Here is a 10288-nt window from a genome sequence, read left to right as displayed (position 1 = left end):
AGAGAAGAAAGTTCAGACCTTTTCACCATTAATAGCTATAAAGATTATTCCTTTTCATATTGTGTTCATAGCAAAGTATGAGGGGCTAATCTCCCTTCTTTTGGGAGGGGAGATGAAGCCTTTTTCGTATGTTTTAGTTTAGTTCTTCTTCTATCATGTTTTAGTTTAAATCCCTCATTGAGTTTCTTCTTATTCGTCCATTGATCTAACGCTCCTGTGGAGGTTAGGAGGTCTTAGAGTAATTCAAGATTGTGTAGAGCCAAATACCACAAACCCTAGATTCTTTTCTTCTAGTTTTTAGTGTTCTAGTGTGATGATTGGATTCTTTATGGCACCTCAATTAGTTGTATGGTTAATGCCACATGTGGATTTTCCATAGCACCTAGAGTTGTATATTGAATGACACTTAAAGCACAATTTAGTTAGATAGAAGATATCATTGGAGATTGAAGAAGTATTTGATGGAAAGATAGAAAGCACGTTGAAAGCCACATATTATCATCATGGTTATGAGCATAAGGTTTGTAGGTATGGTGAGTTTCTATTGGTGATTTATATTAAGCATGATAGGTAGATCTATTAGACTAATTCTATGATTTTGGTGGATTCATCTCTCCCAAGATATTCTCTCTCTTGATTCATATTTATATATTTAATTTAGTTTATTTTATGCATAGCTTAAATCTCAAATCAAATCAACTATATATTAATTATTATTTAGCCACATTTTTTACTTGCATCCATTAGAGTAATTTAGATTAGGAATTTCTATTATCATCACTTAGTTATTTAGAGTAGGATTGATACCTTGCTAGCCACTACACTAATCAATATATATTAGGCTAATTAAGATTTGCAAAAGATACGTAACACAAACAACGACATAAATAATAACGTGTTGCGTGCTTTTTCAATGGCGCTGCTGCCCGCTCTAAAGTGATTAGGTGATATAATATTTAATTTAGTTTACTTTAATTTAGGAATTCATATAGTATAAATTGCATATTTAGCATAATTAGATTAATTTAGCATACTTCAATTAGATTTGCATAGTAGAAAGTATTTTCAGAAAGTTTAGTGTTTGTTTAACAGAAAAGAATAGTACAGAAAACATATTTATAAATTGCAAAAAATTCTAAAATTTTACAGAGTTGATCTGTACAGTATCGGTAATTTATTGAAATTTTTTGGAATTTTTAGTACTTGTCTTACCTGAGTACTAACATCGTCTTTGAAGTACTCCGTTTTCAGTTTTCAGGACGCAAGCATCTGTAAAAACAGTCGAGCAGAGTTATTTTCAAATTATCAAAAATTCTAAATTTTTTACAAGAGGAACCTCAATTCGTCAGAAGCTTCCCCTAAAAATTTAATTATGTTTTGACCTGTTTTGACCACTTAACTAGTTGCTTGTTTTCAGTGTGTTTCTGCAGCTTTTTAGGACCAAGGTCTCTGGAAGAACAGTCGAGAAGAAGAATTTGTAAACCTTCAAATAATCCAAAATTTTTACAAGATCATTCCTGACACGTCAGGAGACTCCAGTAAAAATTTCGTAATTTTTAGTTCTCTTTTACGTATTTATTCAATCAATTGTTTACAGTGTGTGCAGAAAACTTCTTCACTGGACTCTGCAGGATTTAACAGTACAGAAGAGGGACTTAGCAAGCTCTGATTGCTCTGAAATTTTACAGGCTACTTTCTGGACGTATCAGGTAGCTTCTATAAAAATTTCAAATTTTTTGGACTTGTTTTGCTTGCTATAACAGTAAGTGCTTCTCTTCTACCGTGAATCCCCTGTTAGCGGTTTCATAATTAGCATTAATAGTTAGCATCATATAGTTTGATAATATAATTTAGTTAATTAAGTGCATATTAGATTATTTTACATAGCTTTATTATCTAGTGCATGAAAACTTGGTTTTAAGTGATTAAGCCAGAACGCGTTTAATCGGAAGAGCTAATTCTTGTAACAATCTTTCAATTCTGGTTTTGGAAGAGACCACACCATCAAACTCAGGATCTGATTCTGATTCTGAAACACACACACCACTAGTAAACTTAGAGGATACACCAGAGAGAGTACCATTAGCCGCCATGGCTGATCAAATAACTCTTAGCACCTTGTTTCAACATATCGCGGTTCAACCACCAAACTGCATAGTGATGCCCGACAATAACAATAACTATGAGATTAAGCCCACCATTCTTAATATGTTGTCAAGATATTATGGAAAAACAAATGAAGAACCGTATAATCATCTAAGTAAGTTCTTGAGCATATTAAGTACTTTTAAAGCACCTCATCTTTCCCCTGAAGAGACTAGATTAAGGTTGTTCCCCTTGACTTTTGAAGATGCCGCACTACGTTGGTATAGATCCCTACCCTCTAATTCTATAACTACTTGGGAGCAACTATCACAAAAGTTTATGAAACAATATTACCCTTTACGTAAAACTGAAGCCATGCAATTGGCTATTTCAACTTTCAAAGGAAAACCTAATGAAGAGTTTCATACAACATGGGATAGATTTAATGATTTACTTGTCCATTGTCCACATCATGGTTTTGACATACTTAACATCGTACATTACTTTATAAAAGGTCTTTCACCTATGAATCGTCAGTTAATTGAATCAATGAATGGAGGAAGATTTACTAGTCTTACTCCTGATGAAGCATACACTTTTTTGCAAAACTTTTCTGAGAGTTCTAAGGATTGGGCCAATAGTAGTGACCATGAGGACATGGCACGGGTAGATAGGGGGATAAGTTTTAATAAACCAGGTATGTATGAGGTTAGAAATGATAGTGATCAAGAATTAAAAGCCACACTAGTTAGTTTAACCACAGGAATCGAAAACTTAAACAAGAAATTTGATTCATTCACTTTGAACCCTCCAATGAATAATCAACCTCAACAAGCAATGAGTGCTAATCAATTTTGTGAAAGTTGTTTCGCCACAGACCATGATACACTAATTTGTCCAGTATTTGTTGCCCATAACTTTAGTAATAACTATAACCAAGATCCACGAAATAATTATCAATGGAGACAGAACATGTCTCCACAACAAAACCAATATGGTTTTCAGGGTTATCAAGGGAACAATAGGCAACAATACATGAATAATAGAGGCGCAGTAGTACCTTCTCCACAGTATTATCCACAACAACAACAACAACAACAACAAACAAACATGAACAGAGAATTAGCTATTGATCATATGGCTAATTACCAAACCAAACCCAACACCGCAGATGAAAGCATGAAAGCTTTAGCCACCAAAACCGAGAATGAATTCAAAAGAATTGACCAAAAAATTGATATTATGGCTCAACAAATAACTCAACAGATAAGCCAACAATTCAATCAGATACTAGCTAGTCTAGCCGAGAGACCCGAAGGAACCTTACCAAGCCAACCTGAACAAAATCCAAAAGATAGAAATGTTTATCAAGTTGAAACCACCCCTTCATCCGCACCCACAGAGGCAGTTAACTCAATATCTACCCTTAGGTCAGGAAAGAAAGTAGATAACAAAGTTGACATACCTGATTCTGATGAAGTTGTTATAACAAAAGATAAGGAAAAGCCAGTTGAAACTGAGAAAACCAAAGAGCAGGTAACTGAAAAAATTCCACCCGCACCATTCCCCTCTAGGTTAAAAGATAACAAAAAGGAAGCACAATATAATGAGATCATGAATATTTTTAAAAATCTACATATCAATATTTCTTTTCTAAGTGCAATTAAACAAATGCCTTCCTATGCCAAATTCATAAAAGACCTAGTAAAAAAGAAAACAAATATCCCAAAAGAAGTTTTCCTTGCACAAGGGTGTTCATCCTTTCTACAGAACCAAGCCGTAGTAAAACATAAGGACCCCGGTAGTCCTACAGTTATGTGTAGAATAGGAGACGACTACACTGATCAAGCATTATTGGATTTAGGTGCTAGTGTGAATTTATTACCATACTCAGTTTATAAACAGCTAGGGTTAAAAGACTTGAAACCAACAAATGTTAGACTACAGTTAGCTGATAGATCTATTAAGATTCCACGAGGAATAATAGAGGATGTGATTATCAAGGTCTCTGATTTTTATTACCCCGTTGATTTTATAGTTCTTGACATTTTACCTACAAATGGAAACCAAATTCCTATCATCTTGGGTAGACCATTCTTAGCTACAACAGAAGCTTTAATTAATTGTAGGAATGGGAACATGTCCATCACTTTCGGGAATATGAGAGTAGATGTAAACATCTTTACATTATTTAGAAACCCTGACGATGATACGGAAAAGATGGATGATCTATGTGCAATACACACAATAGTAATAAAAGTTTTAGGAACACTCACTACAAAGATCCATTTTTATCATGTGTACCACAATTAGGCATGAATTATAACAAGGATAGTGTTATACACCAGACTAATGCATTGCTAGATGCAACCCATCCACTAGACACTGGTCAACCTCATAAAAAAATAGAAAACATTCGAGCATCTTTATGTCAAGCTACTTTTAATTGTAGATTTATCAAAGATTTAATTAAGATGACTCGCTCTCTACTAAAATGTATAGGCCACGCATGGAAAAGAAGAAAGATAAAAAGAGCAAAAATTGGATTACAAACAAGTTTTAAGTCTAGGGAATCTGACTATAAAAGACCCACAAATTAAAAAAAAAAAAAAAAAATCAATTACCTAAGCTAGTTAGGGGGGTAACCTTAAGTTTCCCCCCTCTGTGTCGGCTGGCGACATTAAACGTAGCGCTTATGGGAGGCAACCCATGTAGTTTAAATAGATAGTATCTCATGACAAGAAAATCGAACAAAAATAAAATAAAATAGATGCGTACCTGAACCTGTGCTGAAATATAAAGCTAAAGAATTCGGTGAGTTGATGATTCTTGAGCTTTTTATATTTCCAACTGTGAATAGCTTTCTCCAAATCCAATTCAAACAATGATAGAGGACTTAGGATAGTCCAACATAACCCAGTTCGTGCAAGGAAAAAGAGGGAGAGTGCGATAGATTTTGGAATTCGAGTTAAGATAGGAGTTGAAATCTACCCAGCGTCAGGAAGCTGTAGCTTCACGATTAGGATTAGTAATGACGTGGAGCACTTCTGAAAGTTTTCCTATAAAGCTATATTTTGTAGCATCTCTTGCGTTCACTACATCAACACTTTCTACATTTCTATATTTTCTATCCCATCACCACAAAAGGTTCGGGAAGGAGCTTTAAGTATCAAGAGCACGTAGAATTAATCTATTTTTACTCGTTATGGTATAGTATATGGAAGAGTTTACGTAGAAGTTAATTTTATTTTCTACTGTCATGGGATTAGTTGTTTTTAATTTCTTAAAATATCAATAGTTTATGGAGTGAGTGATTAGTTTTTATGAATAAGAATGAAATTGATATGAGCTTTGAAATGTATGCGCGACACATATATATGTTAAGTTGTGCTTTAGTAAGGTGGAATTCTTCTCCATTACGGACTAGATCTCTGTTCCTGACTAGTAAGTTAGAATCCCACCTTGTTTTGAATCCCAATCCTAGTCAAACTCTCTATAATCGATTTTGGGCCTAAAAAAAAAAAAAAAAAAAAAACGTTTTCTTCTTCTTCCAGCCGCATCCATCACAAGTCGCATACTTCCAGCCGCACCCTTCACAAATAACAACCACCTCATCACAATTTAACTCCACCCATCACCAGACGCACACTTCCATCCCTATCCAAAACGTTCAACACTTGCTCACCGGCAAGATCGACCACCGGTCAATTACTAATTTGGACGTCCTGATTAACCGCGATGGATGTATCACCGCTCAGCTTCGATTATGGGTGGTTGAAATTCGCGATTTGAATTAATTTTTCAGTTTTTGTTGGCTGTTGATTGAGGAGAATGGGAAAAACATGAAGGTATTAATGGGTGTTGAACTGTGAAGAAGGAAGGGTGTTGTAGTTAGGCTTGAAAAATTCCAGAGAAACAAGTTTTTTTTGTACAGGACGATTTTTTTTTGGTTTACTGAGCAACTGTTTGCAGTATTGTTCCAGTAGTGTTGTTGTGTTATTTTACCCTCTGTTTGGCCATACGCATTACGAAAGCTCGAGGATAAGTTCGCAAACAGTTGCACATGGCAACTAAACGATAAATTCACGCAGAACTCTGTTAAGGAGAGTTGTTTGATAACAATGCCATGAACTGATTTTTTTTTTAAAACAAGAATGCGAAAATCGGGGTTGGGACTGTCTCTTTTATTCTAAGGGTGACAAATGTCCTGAAGATATATTGTTTGATGTTTTTATGATTGTCGAATCGATTATGAGAAGGCGAGTGGCCTGGGAAAATGGAGTTGTATTGGGATAATCAATCCGAGCTTATTAACTGATTTTCTGGTAGAGAAATTTGGACTATCGCAGTTCTGCATTTTCTTAATAATTATTTTTGATCACTCGTGTACTTGATTGTCTAATATAGCTTTATTTATTTTACGACCAAGACAAATCTTGTATTCCATGCAACAATGAAACTATTGATTTAAGCTATTATTATTATTATTATTATTATTATTCATTGTTTATTTTTTATTTTTATTTTTCAATCGTGTCATTTGTACATGTGACTCTTACATTCCACTCTAGTACCTTTTCTTTGTCTTTTTAGAGACGTATAACTCTACGAATTGAGCATATGACAAATATTTAGTCGTTGTAGTAATTATTGATCCTTATGAATCATCACTCTTATTTGTCTTGTTAAGGATATAAATTCTACAGATTTTAGCTGATGTAATTTTGCACGCATTTAAGGTAATATCCCTCCTTTTCTCTGATTATTTCAATTATGGTAAGCTTTCAATTATTTTATTTAGTCATTGAGAGCCTAATTTAGTTAGGGGGGTGAGGATTAAAATTTTGCAATATTTTAATTACAATATTTGGAAAGTTTATATGTGAATTATGGTGATTCTAGGTGAAAAGTATATTTTTATCGTTTAAACTAGCTAATGAAATAGGAAATTATAAGTCATGGCCAGGATTAGTAAGACTTTTAGACTAAGTTTCTATTACTAGAAATAGATCTCACTGATAAAAGTCTTAGTCTAGAGTAAGTTCATATAATACACCACTAGAGGAATTTCAAATGAAAAAGCAACTTAAACTTCTACCAAACTAGATGATTAGTATAGAGACTTGACCTGTGAGACTTGAGCCTTTCAATTTTAATTTCTTGGAGAGTCTTTACGTAAATCTGAGTCCAAGTTGACTCAACCATTTTTCAGTGCTTAAATTCGTTGTGTAGTCTCATTTATTCTTGATTTGGTCAATCACGAGGTGGCATCAACTGGGGAGATAGCCATTAGGTCTTGTAGTCTATTCAAAGCGGAATATCATACTGATAAGTCAAGTAGTAAACCAATAAGCCTTTATCCCACCTAGTAGGATTATCATGTTAACCACTTTTGAGTCTTATATATTAAACCTTTTATTCTTAAACCAATCATCTTAAACCTAACTCCAGATAAGGAGTATATCCCATATTATTAGCTTTACCCATATTTCTGAGGATTTCTAAAGAACTAAAGAGAAAGCTAGAACGAAGAAGATTTTGAAGGAAATTTTACCAAAATCAAATGAAGAAAATCATTCCTTTTGCTCAAAGAAAAAGAAAAAGAAAAAGAAAAAGAAAAAGAAAAAAAAAGAAATAAATATATATATATATATATATATATATATATATATATATATATATATATATATATATAATTGAGCAAAAGTAGTGATAAAGTTCAAGTGTTGCAGTCTACAAGTGAAGAAAATTTCCAAGAAGGTCAAAAGCACAAAGTCTTTAGTATATTCTCAGAAATTTTTGAATCCTTTTTACCCTTTTCTTGTTAACCTATCCTAAGCCCGGTTTTAATACCCAGACTTATCACTAAAGTATGATATGAAGTGTAGAATAGGTGAGAGGATGCTAAAGTGAAGGACCCGACACTTCAAATGTGATTGACATTCTTTCCATGAGACTTTATTTATATATTTGAAAATTTCCGTCTTTCTGACTAAATATGTGGGATGTTCTATTTTTTTACTCATTTCCCTACATATGGAGGTAAAATAGAAAACTTATTTGAGAGAGACTTTCTTGTGAGTGTATGAAATGGTGAGATTTGAAGTCAAAATACTAATCCAAAGGTAAGGTAGAAATTTCGTTACTTGGAAAAGAGAAAGGAATCAAAATGGTTAAAAATGAATAAGCTCTAGTTAGGATGATTAGTCAGTCTTTTCTATCTTTATGATCATGGGTATGATAAGAAATAACTTTTTGATTTAGACATTTTAACTGAAAAAGTTGTTTTATCTAGATTTCACCATAGTTCATATGTAAAATTGATTTTGTGGGTATATCAACTGAAAACCCTCACGAGGCTATAACTCGTCCTTTAAGGGTAACTTAAAGGTTTAAGGCTTTGTTGCATATGGTAAATGCAACCGCGATGCCTGTGAAAGTGAGTTAGTTTATTATTTAATTAGTATTGTTAGCTTTGAACACTTCTCTAGTATAACATATATTTGCTAAGAGACTAGCAAAATGCTAGTTGGGGGTTGTGATAAGTGCTCAAAAGTAATGGTTTATAACCCCAATTATGTGTATGTTAGTCTCCATTTTATATTTAAATATTCTAATATGATGCAATTTGAGTTTTTGCAGGTCAAAGAACCTAAATGTGAAATATGGAGGGAAAAAAAGTCAAACAAGTAAAAAAGGAGTCATTGGGAATTACAAACTAAAGGCCTAGGGCAAAAATGTCATATTTGTCTCCATAAGTGCCAAGCCTAATGGGACTCTAAAAGAGGATAATAATTAAGTTAGAAGAGTCTTCAATCTGATCTCAAAGCCTTAATTTCGACTTCATAGGAAGATGAGATCAACATGGAAAAGAAGTCGACTTTCACAAGAATTAGAAACCGAAGTCGGCCGTGTCGTTAAGTCGCACTTGGGAAATAGCCATAAGGGCAAAGTGGGCCACGTCCAACTTTGGTCCAACCGAATCTAACTTTTCCAGGATTGCTTCTAGAAAGATTACAGAGAGTTTGACACCAAATAAACATAGGATTCGGATCTCTATCCAGACGAGCATGTAAGCCAATATATAAGGCACAAAAATCTCAGTTTACATCATCTAGGAAATTTAGTGTTTGCATCTTAGATCTAGAATTAAGAGAGAAGAAATTTCAGACCTTTTCACCATTAATAGCTATAAAGATTATTCCTTTTCATATTGTGTTCATAGCATAGTATGAGGGGCTAATCTCCCTTCTCTTGGGAGGGGAGATGAAGCCTTTTTCGTATGTTTTAGTTTAGTTCTTCTTCTATCATGTTTTAGTTTAAATCCCTCATTGAGTTTCTTCTTATTCGTCCATTGATCTAACGCTCATGTGGAGGTTAGGAGGTCTTAGGGTAATTCAAGATTGTGTAGAGCCAAATACCACAAACCCTAGATTCTTTTCTTCTAGTTTTTAGTGTTCTAGTGTGATGATTGGATTCTTTATGGCACCTCAATTAGTTGTATGGTTAATGCCACATGTGGATTTTCCATGGCACCTAGAGTTGTATATTGAATGCCACTTAAAGCACAATTTGGTTAGATAGAAGATATCATTGGAGATTGAAGAAGTATTTGATGGAAAGATAGAAAGCACGTTGAAAGCCACATATTATCATCATGGTTATGAGCATAAGGTTTGTAGGTACGGTGAGTTTCTATTGGTGATTTATATTAAGCATGATAAGTAGATCTATTAGACTAATTCTATGATTTTGGTGGATTCATCTCTCCCAAGATATTCTCTCTTGATTCATATTTATATATTTAATTTAGTTTATTTTATGCATAGCTTAAATCTCAAATCAAATCAACTATATATTAATTATTACTTAGCCACATCTTTTACTTGCATCCAATAAAGTAATTTAGATTAGGAATTTCTATTATCATCACTTAGTTATTTAGAGTAGGATTGATACCTTGCTAGCCACTATACTAATCAATATATATTAGGCTAAGTAAGATTTGCAAAAGATACGTAACACAAACAACTACATAAATAATAACGTGTTGCGTGCTTTTTCACCAGCACTAGTAGAGGGGTGCTCACGCTCTGGTAGGGGGCGAGCCCGAGCTAACTTGGTGCGGCTAGGGTTTGGGAGATTTGAGGACAATGATTAGGTCGGGTGGATGCGAGTTATATATACGAGATGAGGGCACATG

General features: G+C 33.9%; 1 non-coding gene across 1 annotated transcript; it reads right to left on the bottom strand.

Annotated features, from left to right (window-relative positions):
* Positions 1-2455: 2455 nt before the first annotated feature.
* On the bottom strand, positions 2456-2564 carry LOC147516850 (small nucleolar RNA R71). Its single transcript, XR_015214605.1, has one exon. It is a non-coding gene; the product is annotated as a small nucleolar RNA R71 (small nucleolar RNA).
* Between the last annotated feature and the right edge of the window lie 7724 nt (positions 2565-10288).

Source organism: Coptis chinensis, chromosome 2, assembly GCF_015680905.1.
Source record: "Coptis chinensis isolate HL-2020 chromosome 2, ASM1568090v1, whole genome shotgun sequence".
Lineage (NCBI taxonomy): Eukaryota > Viridiplantae > Streptophyta > Magnoliopsida > Ranunculales > Ranunculaceae > Coptis > Coptis chinensis.
Note: the sequence above shows the minus strand (reverse complement) of the source record. Positions and strands in the feature narration are given on the sequence as shown.